General features: G+C 45.5%; 1 long non-coding RNA gene across 1 annotated transcript; it reads left to right on the top strand.

Moving 5' to 3' along the window:
- Positions 1-10,387: 10,387 nt before the first annotated feature.
- Positions 10,388-11,124, top strand: LOC127330594 (uncharacterized). The gene is made up of 2 exons (XR_007869344.1): positions 10,388-10,705; positions 10,807-11,124. It is a non-coding gene; the product is annotated as an uncharacterized lncRNA (long non-coding RNA).
- Positions 11,125-11,702: the final 578 nt, after the last annotated feature.

Below are 11,702 nucleotides of genomic sequence, written 5' to 3'. Positions count from 1 at the left end.
CTATCATCAGCAATGATGTCACCTTGGCAAGCGAAAATCTCGGCTACGAAGGTTCGAAAAAATGGCGACAGCAGAAGATTGTTGATTATTTCGAGATCCTTTGATCAAATACAAGTTTTTGTCCAAAGGCTCGGGGGCTACTTTGGAAAAAAGAAAAAAATATACTATGACAACATAGAAAATGGCAAGAGCCTATGATCAAACGCAAGCATTTGTTCATAGCCTCGGGGGCTACTCCCATCGAGAGCGCTGGTCGCGCACCCGATAAATATAAAAAGTCCGAGAAAGACTGAAAATATATTGACATGAGGCAATAAAGTGTTGAGCCTACAACCAACCAAAAATCCTTGGCTGTAGCCTCGGGGGCTACTCCCATCGGGAACGCTGTTCGCGTGCCCGATGAAATTATAAAAAAAAAGAGAAAAAGAAGAGAATGAAAAAGGAAAAAGAAGAAGTGAGCATATTTCGAGTTATACAAATAACTCTACATATACTCCCATCGGGAAGGCAAAATAAGTCATACATTGACTCGATAAAATGTGCTATTCCAGCAGCCGAAAAAGCACTCGACAATATATTCTCAGAGCGCCAAAGTAGCGAACAAACTCTGAATGCCGCAAAACATTGCGAAGGTAAGACCCCAGATCCGTTCTGAGTGGCGTAGCGCCATCTCTGACGTCGGTTTGCTACTTTTTTCCGTATCAACAGATACGAAGAAAAGTCCTAACAGACGCGTTAGGTACCCGATAAAATATGACTGGGACTCGACAGAATGGTAAAACCTTAAGCGGCACCTGTCGGAGTTTACACCAGTATCCCGAGATCATGTCCAGGGACGTGATCTTGAAGTAGGTTTTTGCGGATTGCCACTAGAGCAGTTAACTATTACCTGATCTGTCAGATGAACTAGCCCCAACTACTATTATCCCTGTACAATATAGAATTGCATATTTAAAGGATATGTGATAAATTCGGCAGATGTATTGAACGAATATAAAGTTGGAGATTTTCCCTGACTCTGCGATTCAAGCAAAATCTTGGGGGCTACTGACATAGGCATCCCCAATGGGCCTGCCGAAGATGGTACCCGGGGTTTACTGAAGGCCCACGACCCGAAGGATAAGAAGATTCGGAAGCCCAAGATATTATTAAGGAAAGCTAGAGTTGTATTAGGAAAGGATACTTGTAATCTTGCGGGACGGGTTAGAAACCCTCCCGGACTCTGTAAACTTGTGTATTACGAAACCCTCGGCTCCGCCTCCTATCTAAGGGGGAGTCGAGGGACAAAGAAAGGATCGAATTTACTGTCAACACAACCCTAGCTTTATATTCGTTGAGTACTTTTCGGCTGAAACCTTAGAGATCTACTTGCCCTCTACATCCAACTAAACCCTAGTCTACAATCCGTAGGCATTGATAAGTTAATATCTTGTCAGCGGAGAAGGTGAAGTTGGACGCGGCGTGCATCCGCGGTAGCTACCGCTACCACAACTACGGCGTCGCCACCCCGCCCGCCTTCGCCAAGCGCTAGTCGGAGCGGTACCGCCGCGGATGCGCCGCCTCCTCTTCCGCGGCCTCGTCGTCCTCGGGGTCGAGCTCCCACCAGCGCCCGCAAACGGCGCTGGTGGAGAAGATGGAGGTCGAGCTGGAGCCGCCGCGCCTCCCTCACTTCGCCTCGGGCGACTACCTCGACGACAAGCAGCTCAAGCTCCTCCTCTCGCAGCTCGGCGTCAACGCGGGCCTCGCGTCGGGCGACTTCGTCGTGGAGCGGGAGCTCGACACCGCCGTCGGCCTCGTCCCGCGCTCCAGCCAGCATGACGCGGACAAGGCCGAGGAATGGAGGCACATCGCCGTCACCCAGGACCGCGTCTTCGTCGACCTCTTCAGCAACAAGGAGTGAGGAGCCGATGCGCCGCCGCCACGGCACATGGCTCAGGTGAGTATCCCGGAGCCGATTTTGTTGCAATGTAGTGTCGTGGGGGCGGATTATTTTATTTTTTTGATGTAATGTAGTGATGCAATGCAGTTGAATTTAGGATGAACTCCAAGCACGAACTGTCCGATCGAACTATTCATCTCTTGCTAGCGTTTTTTTTTTAATTTACAGTTTCATATGACGTATCTGAACTGCGTGCGTGATTTTTGAACCCCAAATCTATGTTGGGTATCTACGCGAATTTGAGGTTTGCGGTTTGCCGTATCCGCTAGAGATGCTCTAACGAGTAGAGATATTGTATTATATGGAGCAGTTGCTGAGGTCGGTGGTGGGTGTGCAAGAAAGCATTGACCCGTGAGGTCAAGTTCACACACGACGTGTATTGCGGGCATATGGCCAAATTAAGTGCTCCAGTAGATTAATCATGATTTGGCCTGTGCGAAGCACTAGTATAATCCTAACCAAGCAATCATCCATGCCAGTACACCTACCCTACTCACCCATGTCCGTCCATGGTTTAAAATGACGACTAAGAGCATCTCCAGCCGCGTCCCCCAAAGCGTCCCCCAAACCGCGCCGGATTGAGCGTTTGGGAGACGTGTTTTGTTCGTGCCGCGTTTAGGGGACGTCGCTCCCCAGCCGCGTCCCCCAAACGCCGCCCCCAAATATTTAAAATACTTTTTTTGGCATTTTTATTTCAATTTCCATAAACTAATACATAATTGGGTACGTGGTTTCCACAAATTAATAGATAGTTGAAACTGTGGTGGACACAAATATAAAATATTGCAAATAAACTAAACCTAACTAGGCCGGGCATCGGAGGTTTCATGTGTTGGCTGCTAAGAAAGAACACTCGAGGGCACACTGATATCTACGCACGCTTCTATTCCTGTAGACAGTGTTGGGCCTCCAAGAGCAGAGGTTTGTAGAACAGCAGCAAGTTTCACTTAAGTGAATCACCCAAAGTTTATCGAACTCAGGGAGGTAGAGGTCAGAGATATCCCTCTCAAGCAACCCAGCAATTACGATACAAGAAGTCTCTTGTGTCCCCAACACACCTAATACACTTGTCAGATGTATAGGTGCACTAGTTCGGCGAAGAGATAGTGAAATACAAGTAATATGGATGAATATGAGTGGTAATAGCAATCTGAAATAAAGATGGCAGCAAGCAAACATGTAACAGAACTTGTTGGAAACTGTGTTTCAATGCTTAGAAACAAGGCCTAGGGATCATACTTTCACTAGTGGACACTCTCAACAACGATCACATAAATAAATAAGTTCTCTTCTCTTATGCTACTTTCAAAGACTCTATTGTTGGATAACAAACACCATTCATTGTGTAGGGCTACGAGAGCACCCTCAAGCCGGAGTAAACAAGCTCCACAACGTTATAAAGGAATCACACAAGATGCAAACACTGTCACTGTCACACCATAGAGAGTAATTCCGGAGTTCATATAAAGTTACTCTAGAGTGCATAGTAATAGTTAACTTCGCAATCTACAAGAGATCACGATCATAACCTACGCCAAGTACTACATGATGCACACACTGTCCACATTACATCATGAAGGAGGAATAGACTACTTTAATAACATCACTAGAGTAGCACATAGATTAATAATGATACAAAGCTCATGATCACATAAAGATCACATGGGAGAGAGAGATAAACCACATAGCCATCGGTACAACCCTTAGCCTCGAGGGAGAACTACTCCCTCCTCATCATAGGAGACAGCAGCGGCGATGAAGATGGCGGTGGTGTCGATGGAGATGCCTTCCGGGGGCAATTCCCCGTCCCGGCGGCGTGCCGGAACAGAGACTTCTATCCCCCGAATCTTGGCTTCGCGATGGCGGCGGTTGCGTAACTTTTCTCGTCCCGTGGCTTATTCGTTTAGGATTTTCGCGACGGAGGCTTTATATAGGCGAAGAGGCGGAGTCGGAAGGGGTCTGGGGGTCCCACACACCAGGGGGGCGCCCCCCCCTCTGGCTGCGCCGCCATACTGTGTGGGGGCCCTGGGCCTCCCCTCTGGTCCCTCTCCGGTGTTCTGGAAGCTTCGTGGAAATATAAGATCATGGGCCTTGATTTTGTCCAATTCCGAGAATATTTCTTACTAGGATTTCTGAAACCAAAAACAGCAGAAAACAGGAACTGGCACTTCGGCATCTTGTTAATAGGTTAGTTTCGGAAAATGCATATAAATGATGTAAAGTGTGTATAAAACATATGTGTATCATCATAAAAGTAGCATGGAACATAAGAAATTATAGATACGTTGGAGACGTATCAGCATCCCCAAGCTTAGTTCCTACTCGCCCTCGAGTAGGTAAACGATAACAAGGATAATTTCTTAAGTGACATGCTACCAACATGATCTTGATCAATACTATTGTAAAGCATATGAGGTGAATGAAGTGATTCAAAGCAATGGTGAAGACAATGACTAAACAACTGAATCATATAGCAAAGACTTTTCATGAATAGTACTTTCAAGACAAGCATCAATAAGTCTTGCATAAGAGTTAACTCATAAAGCAATAAATTCAAAGTAAAAGGCATTGAAGCAACACAAAGGATGATTAAGTTTCAGCAATTGCTTTCAACTTGTAACATGTATATCTCATGGATAGTTGTCAACATAAAGCAATATAACGAGTGCAATAAGTAAACATGTAAGAATCAATGCACACAGTTGACACAAGTGTTTGCTTCTAAGATAGAAGGAAGTAGGTAAACTGACTCAACATAAAGTAAAAGAATGGCCCTTCGCAGAGGGAAGCATGGATTACTATTTTTGTGCTAGAGCTTTTATTTTGAAAACATAGAAACAATTTTGTCAACGGTAGCAATAATTCATATGCGTTATGTATAAGACATCCTATAAGTTGCAAGCCTCATGCATAGAATACCAATAGTGCTCGCACCTTGTCCTAATTAGCTTGGATTAACACAGATTATCATTGCATACATATGTTTCAACCAAGTGTCACAAAGGGGTACCTCTATGCCGCATGTACAGAGGTCTAAGGAGAAAGTTCGCATTGGATTTCTCGCTTTTGATTATTCTCAACTTAGACATCCATACCGGGACAACATAGACAACAGATAATGGACTCCTCTTTAATGCATAAACATTCAACAACAGATAATATTCTCATAAGAGATTGAGGATTTGTGTCCAAACTGAAACTTCCACCATGATTCATGGCTTTAGTTAGCGGACCAATGTTCTTCTCTAACAATATGCATACTCAAACCATTTGATCATGATAAATCACCCTTAATTCTGACAAGACGAACATGCATAGCAACTCACATGATATTCAACAAAGGTGTAAAAGTTGATGGCGTCCCCAGAAACATGGTTATCGCTCAACAAGCAACTTTATAAGAAATAAGATACATAGCAACATATTCAATACCACAATAGTTTTTAAGGCTATTTTCCCATGAGCTATATATTGCAAAGACAAAGAATAGAATTTAAAGGTAGCACTCAAGTAATGTACTTTGGAATGGCAGAAAAATACCATGTAGTAGGTAGGTATGGTGGACACAAATGGCATAGTTTTTGGCTCAAGGATTTGGATGCACGGGAAGTAATCCCTCTCAATACAAGGCTTTGGCTAGCAAGGTTGTTTGAAGCAAACTCAAGTATAAACCGGTACAGCAAAACTTACATAATAACATATTGCAAGCATTATAAGACTCTACACTGTCTTCCTTGTTGTTCAAACACCTTAATCAGAAAATATCTAGACTTAGAGAGACCAATCATGCAAACCAAATTTTAACAAGCTCTATGTAGTTCTTCATTAATAGATGCAAAGTACATGATGCAAGAGCTTAAACATGATCTATTTGAGCAAAACAATTGCCAAGTATCGAATTATTCAAGACATTATACCAATTACCACATGAAGCATTTTCTGTTTCGAACCATATAACAATGAACGAAGCAGTTTTCAACCTTCGCCTTGAACATTAAAAGTAAAGCAAAGAATACTAGTGTTCATATGAAAAAGCGGAGCGTGTCTCTCTCCCACACAAGTATGAATTTATTCAGAGAATGAAAATAACAAAATGAAAATAAAATCACACAGACGCTCCAAGTAAAGTATATAAGATGTGACGGAATAAAAATATAGTTTCACTAGAGGTGACCTGATAAGTTGTCGATGAAGAAGGGGATGCCTTGGGCATCCCCAAGCTTAGATGCTTGAGTCTTCTTGAAATATGCAGGGATGAACCACGGGGGCATCCCCAAGCTTAGACTTTTCACTCTTCTTGATCATAGTATATCATCCTCCTCTCTTGACCCTTGAAAACTTCCTCCACACCAAACTCAAAACAAACTCATTAGAGGGTTAATGCATAATAAAAAATTTACATGTTCAGAGGTAACACAATCATTCTTAACACTTCTGTACATTGCCCAAAGCTACTGAAAATTAATGGAACAAAGAAATCCATCAAACATAGCAAAATAGGCAATGCGAAATAAAAGGCAGAATCTGTCAAAACAGAACAGTCCGTAAAGACGAATTTTTCTGGGGCACTTAACTTGATCAGATGGAAAAGCTCAAATTGAATGAAAGTTGCGTACATATCTGAGGATCACGCACATAAATTGGCAGAATTTTTTGAGTTACCTACAGACGGGGCTGCTCAATTTCGTGACAGTAAGAAATCTGTTTCTGCGCAGTAATCCAAATCTAGTATCAACTCTACTATCAAAGAGTTTACTTGGCACAACAATGCAATAAAATAAAGATAAGGAGAGGTTGCTACAGTAGTAACAACTTCCAAGACACAACAAAATAGTAGCAAAAAAAACATGGGTTATCTCCCAAGAAGTGCTTTCTTTATAGCCATTAAGATGGGCTCAGTAATTTTAATGATGCTCGCACAAGAAATAAGAGTTGAAGCAAAAGAGAGCATCAAGAAGCAAATTCAAAACACATTTAAGCCTAACCCACTTCCTATGAAAAGGAATCTTGTAAATAAACAAGTTATTGAAGCATGAAGCTACTATCATAGAAAGACAAAGAAAGTGCAACTTCAAGATTCTCAACATAAAGAGGGGAAACTTAATATTATTAAGATGCATATAACCATGTTTCCCTCTCTCATAATAACTTTCAGTGGCATCATGAACAAACTCAACAATATAAGTATCACATAAAGTATTCTTATTCACATGCATAAAAGTATCATTACTCTCCACATAAGCATAATCAATTTTATTAGTAATAGTGGGAGTAAAACTACCATAACCATCATTGTAATCATCATAAATTGTAGGCATGGTATAATCATAATAACCTTTATTCTCCATAGTAGGTGGCACCAAAATACCACTATCATTATAATCATCATAAATAGGAGGTAAAGTATCATCAAATAAAATTTTCTCCTCAAAACTTGGGGGACTAAAAATATCATGCTCATCAAAACCAGCTTCCCCAAGCTTAGAATTTTCCATAGCATTAGCAACAATGGTATTCAAAGTATTCATACTAATAACATTCCCATTAGCACGCATATAAAGTTCCATAGGTTTTTTAATTCACTCTTCAAACACATCATGTCCTAATTCAAGATAAAGTTCATAAAGATCTCTCATTTTGTTGTTGTTTTCCATTAAGCCTAACTAGTGAAAACAAGAAACAAAAAGATATAATTGCAGGATCTAAAGGAAATATCTTCGAGCACTCACACACCGGCAACAGTGCTAGGAAATAGCTTAGTAGTCGGAGGTTGTGAATACCTTTTACCTTACCTCCCCGGCAACGGCGCCAGAAAATAGCTTGATATCTACGCACGCTTCTATTCCTATAGACAGTGTTGGGCCTCCAAGAGCAGATGTTTGTAGAACAGCAGCAAGTTTCCCTTAAGTGAATCACCCAAGGTTTATCGAACTCAGGGGGGTAGAGGTCAGAGATATCCCTCTCAAGCAACCCTGCAATTACGATACAAGAAGTCTCTTGTGTCCCCAACACACCTAATACACTTGTCAGATGTATAGGTGCACTAGTTCGGCGAAGAGATAGTGAAATACAAGTAATACGGATGAATATGAGTGGTAATAGCAATTTGAAATAAAGATGGCAGCAAGCAAACATGTAACATAACTTGTTGGAAACGGTGTTTCAATGCTTAGAAACAAGGCCTAGGGATCATACTTTCACTAGTGGACACTCTCAACAACGATCACATAAATAAATAAGTTCTCTTCTCTTATGCTACTTTCAAAGACTCTATTGTTGGATAACAAACACCATTCATTGTGTAGGGCTACGAGAGCACCCTCAAGCCGGAGTAAACAAACTCCACAACGTCATAAAGGAATCACACAAGATGCAAACACTTTCACTGTCACACCATAGAGAGTAATTCCGGAGTTCATATAAAGTAACTCTAAAGTGCATAGTAATAGTTAACTTCACAATCTACAAGAGATCACGATCATAACCTACGCCAAGTACTACATGATGCACACACTGTCCATATTACATCATGAAGGAGGAATAGACTACTTTAATAACATCACTAGAGTAGCACATAGATTAATAGTGATACAAAACTCATGATCACATAAAGATCACATGGGAGAGAGAGATGAACCACATAGCTACCGGTACAGCCCTTAGCCTCGAGGGAGAACTACTCCCTCCTCATCATAGGAGACAGCAGCGGCGATGAAGATGGCGGTGGTGTCGATGGAGATGCCTTCCGGGGGCAATTCCCCGTCCCGGCGGCGTGCCGGAACAGAGACTTCTGTCCCCCGAATCTTGGCTTCGCGATGGCGGCGGCTGCGTCACTTTTCTCGTCCCGTGGCTTATTCGTTTAGGGTTTTCGCGACGGAGGCTTTATATAGGCGAAGAGGCGGAGTCGGAAGGGGTCTGGGGGTCCCACACACCAGGGGGGCGCGCCCCCCCTCTGGCCGCGCCGCCATACTGTGTGGGGGCCCTGGGCCTCCCCTCTGGTCCCTCTCCGGTGTTCTGAAAACTTCGTGGAAATATAAGATCGTGGGTCTTGATTTCGTCCAATTCCGAGAATATTTCCTTACTAGGATTTCTGAAACCAAAAACAGCAGAAAACAGGAACTAGCACTTCGGCATCTTGTTAATAGGTTAGTTCCGGAAAATGCATATAAATGATGTAAAGTGTGTATAAAACATATGTGTATCATCATAAAAGTAGCATGGAACATAAGAAATTATAGATACGTTGGAGACGTATCACACACCTAGTCACCTAAACTGGAAAATCCAGCGGGAGGATGGTGCCCTTGTTGGTTCTACCGATGAGGCAAACAGGCAGAAACCTCCGTGCACGTATTCGCTGCGAAGAAACAACACTCAGTCGTCCTCCTCGTCGGTGCTGTCGTCGTGGGAGTCCCTGTCGCCGAGGTAGTCCCGGCGGCAGCGCCTCTCATCGAAGACCTTGACGCTCATGTCCCTGTTGCCGAAGTAGGAGAACACGAGGATGAAGCCGTCTTCGAGGCTGTGGTGGCGCGCGAACTTCTCCCAGCCGATGTTGAGGTACATCTTGCCGCGCGCGTCATAGATCGCGTCGACGATCCACCGGTAGTAGCCGCACGAATGCTCCCGCAGATGCATCTTGCGCGGGCGTACCCCGCCGACGTACTCGGCGAAGGAGTCCGGCAGCCTCTGGATGCCGCGCGGGTCGCCCTTGAGGACGAGGACGAACTCGAACAGCACGTCCGGCTCCACGTCCATCTCCGACGATGAAGACGACGGCGTGGGAGGCGACGACGAGCGTTCAGCTATGCCGCGGCCACGACCACGACCACAACCACGGCCGCGGCCGCGAGGTCGGCCTCCGCCTCTACCAGACATAGCGTCGAGTCTTGTTGAGAGATGGTGGCGGCTAGGGTTTGGGAGAGAGGCGCTAGGGTTTGTGTGTGAGAGGACCGATGAGAGGCGCCCCTTTTTATAGGCCGGAGGGAGGCGGATGAGCGGTGGCGCTCATTAACGCCGGCACGCAGAGCTAGGCGCGACGGGACGCATCGCTGCGCCCTCTGTGGAAACTGCACCGTCGCTGCGGAAACTGCACCGTCGCTGCGCGTCAATAACTTCCGTCGCGAGGTAGGCGACGATTAGGTTAAAATTAATTGTGCCGCTGACGGGTCGGCCCCGCCACTCCCCGCCTCGCTTTTCGTTGTGTCCGGCGTCCCCGGTGCGTCCCCTGTGGGATGAGGACGAGCTCGGGGCGCCGGACACCGTATCGGGGCGCGCCGGATAAAAATGGGCTTTGAGGCACGCGGCTGGACGCATTTTTGGTCCGGCGCGCTCCAAATCTCTTTGGGGGACGCTTTGGGGGCGGTTGGAGATGCTCTAATGGTCAAGCAGCCGGCCGGGCGAGCCTATAAATCTTGCAATTCGTCCCTCTTCAAGTCATCATTCATTCAACACACTCTTGCGCCATAAACACCATCGGTCGCCACACCCACCATGAGCCCAGTAAGATCGATGGGACGGCCGTTTTACTCGGATCTGAATGATCCAAAAGAAGAAGGGTTGATGGATCGGGTTGTGGGATTCTTAAAAAAACTTACTGAATCGGACGAGGAGAAAAAGAAGAAGGCGATACTTCGTGACGCCAACATCTGTAGGCGCTTCTCGCCTCCTAAGCAGTCCACCACGCCGTCGACATCGACATCGGCATGGACCTCTTTTGGGCGCCAGTACCAGACATCCAAGGGGCCCGAGAAAACCGCAAGTACAAAGGTTTGCGCTAGCTTCTTCCTCCTTTTCTTGATGTTCAGCTCCAGCACAAGTACTACTTGTCTAACTTTGTCTCTATCCTATATTATGCTGCGTGGACACAGCGCACCACGGGTCGATGCCCCAACGACAACGCCGAGCAACAATAAAATGAAAGCCAAAGATCGCAAGGCTCAGATATGATAAATCGAGTCAAGTTCTGCATCAATGTTTCTCAGTAAAGTTTACCGCCATTGGGCATGCATGCGTCTAGTCTACTAGTTAGGAGGCTATTCAGGTTACAATGTAACATTTTTACCGAGAAGAACTTCTACTCTTAAATTAGAGTTTGTGGTATAGAATTTTGTCCCATAAATTCAAGCCATCGGCAGGACACACTGAAATGTGATGAATACATGTAAGGTGTGTGTTTACACAATTTATTCCACCGGGTGCCCCCTAAGAGCATCTCCAGCCGCGTCCCCCAAATCGTCTCCCAAACCGCGCCGGATTGAGCGTTTGGGGGACGTGTTTTGTTCGTGCCGCCTTTGGGGGACGTCGCTCCCCAGCCGCGTCCCCCAAACGCCGCCCCAATCACGAATTCAAATTGATGCATTCAAAAGAGATCGTTCCCACCGAATCGTCGCGATCAGAGTACTAGGCGCGCGGTCATATTACAGACCATAGTGCATGCTAAATTAGAAGAAGGGGTTGGTTGTCGACGAGGTATCCTGAGTCGACGCAGGCCCATCGATCACGACGACCTCGTCGCGATCTGCCTGGTGCTGTGCATGCTCCGTCTGCTCCGCCGCCGTCGCATAGGCCGACGATGGTGTAGCAGTCGAAGACGCGTCAGCCGGCTCTTGCTCCGCGGTTGCTGCCGCTGCCGCTTCCTGGGCCGCCGCGTCGGCCGCAGCGTCGCCCGCCGCCATTTTGGCTTCGATGTCGTCGAGGATCTGGCCTTTGAACAAGTTGTGCGCCGCCCGCGTCCGTGGAGACATTCCCTCTGTCGACGCTCTCA

This window comes from Lolium perenne, chromosome 2, assembly GCF_019359855.2.
Source record: "Lolium perenne isolate Kyuss_39 chromosome 2, Kyuss_2.0, whole genome shotgun sequence".
Taxonomy (NCBI): Eukaryota; Viridiplantae; Streptophyta; class Magnoliopsida; order Poales; family Poaceae; genus Lolium; species Lolium perenne.
This window is presented reverse-complemented; position numbering and strand designations above follow the sequence as displayed.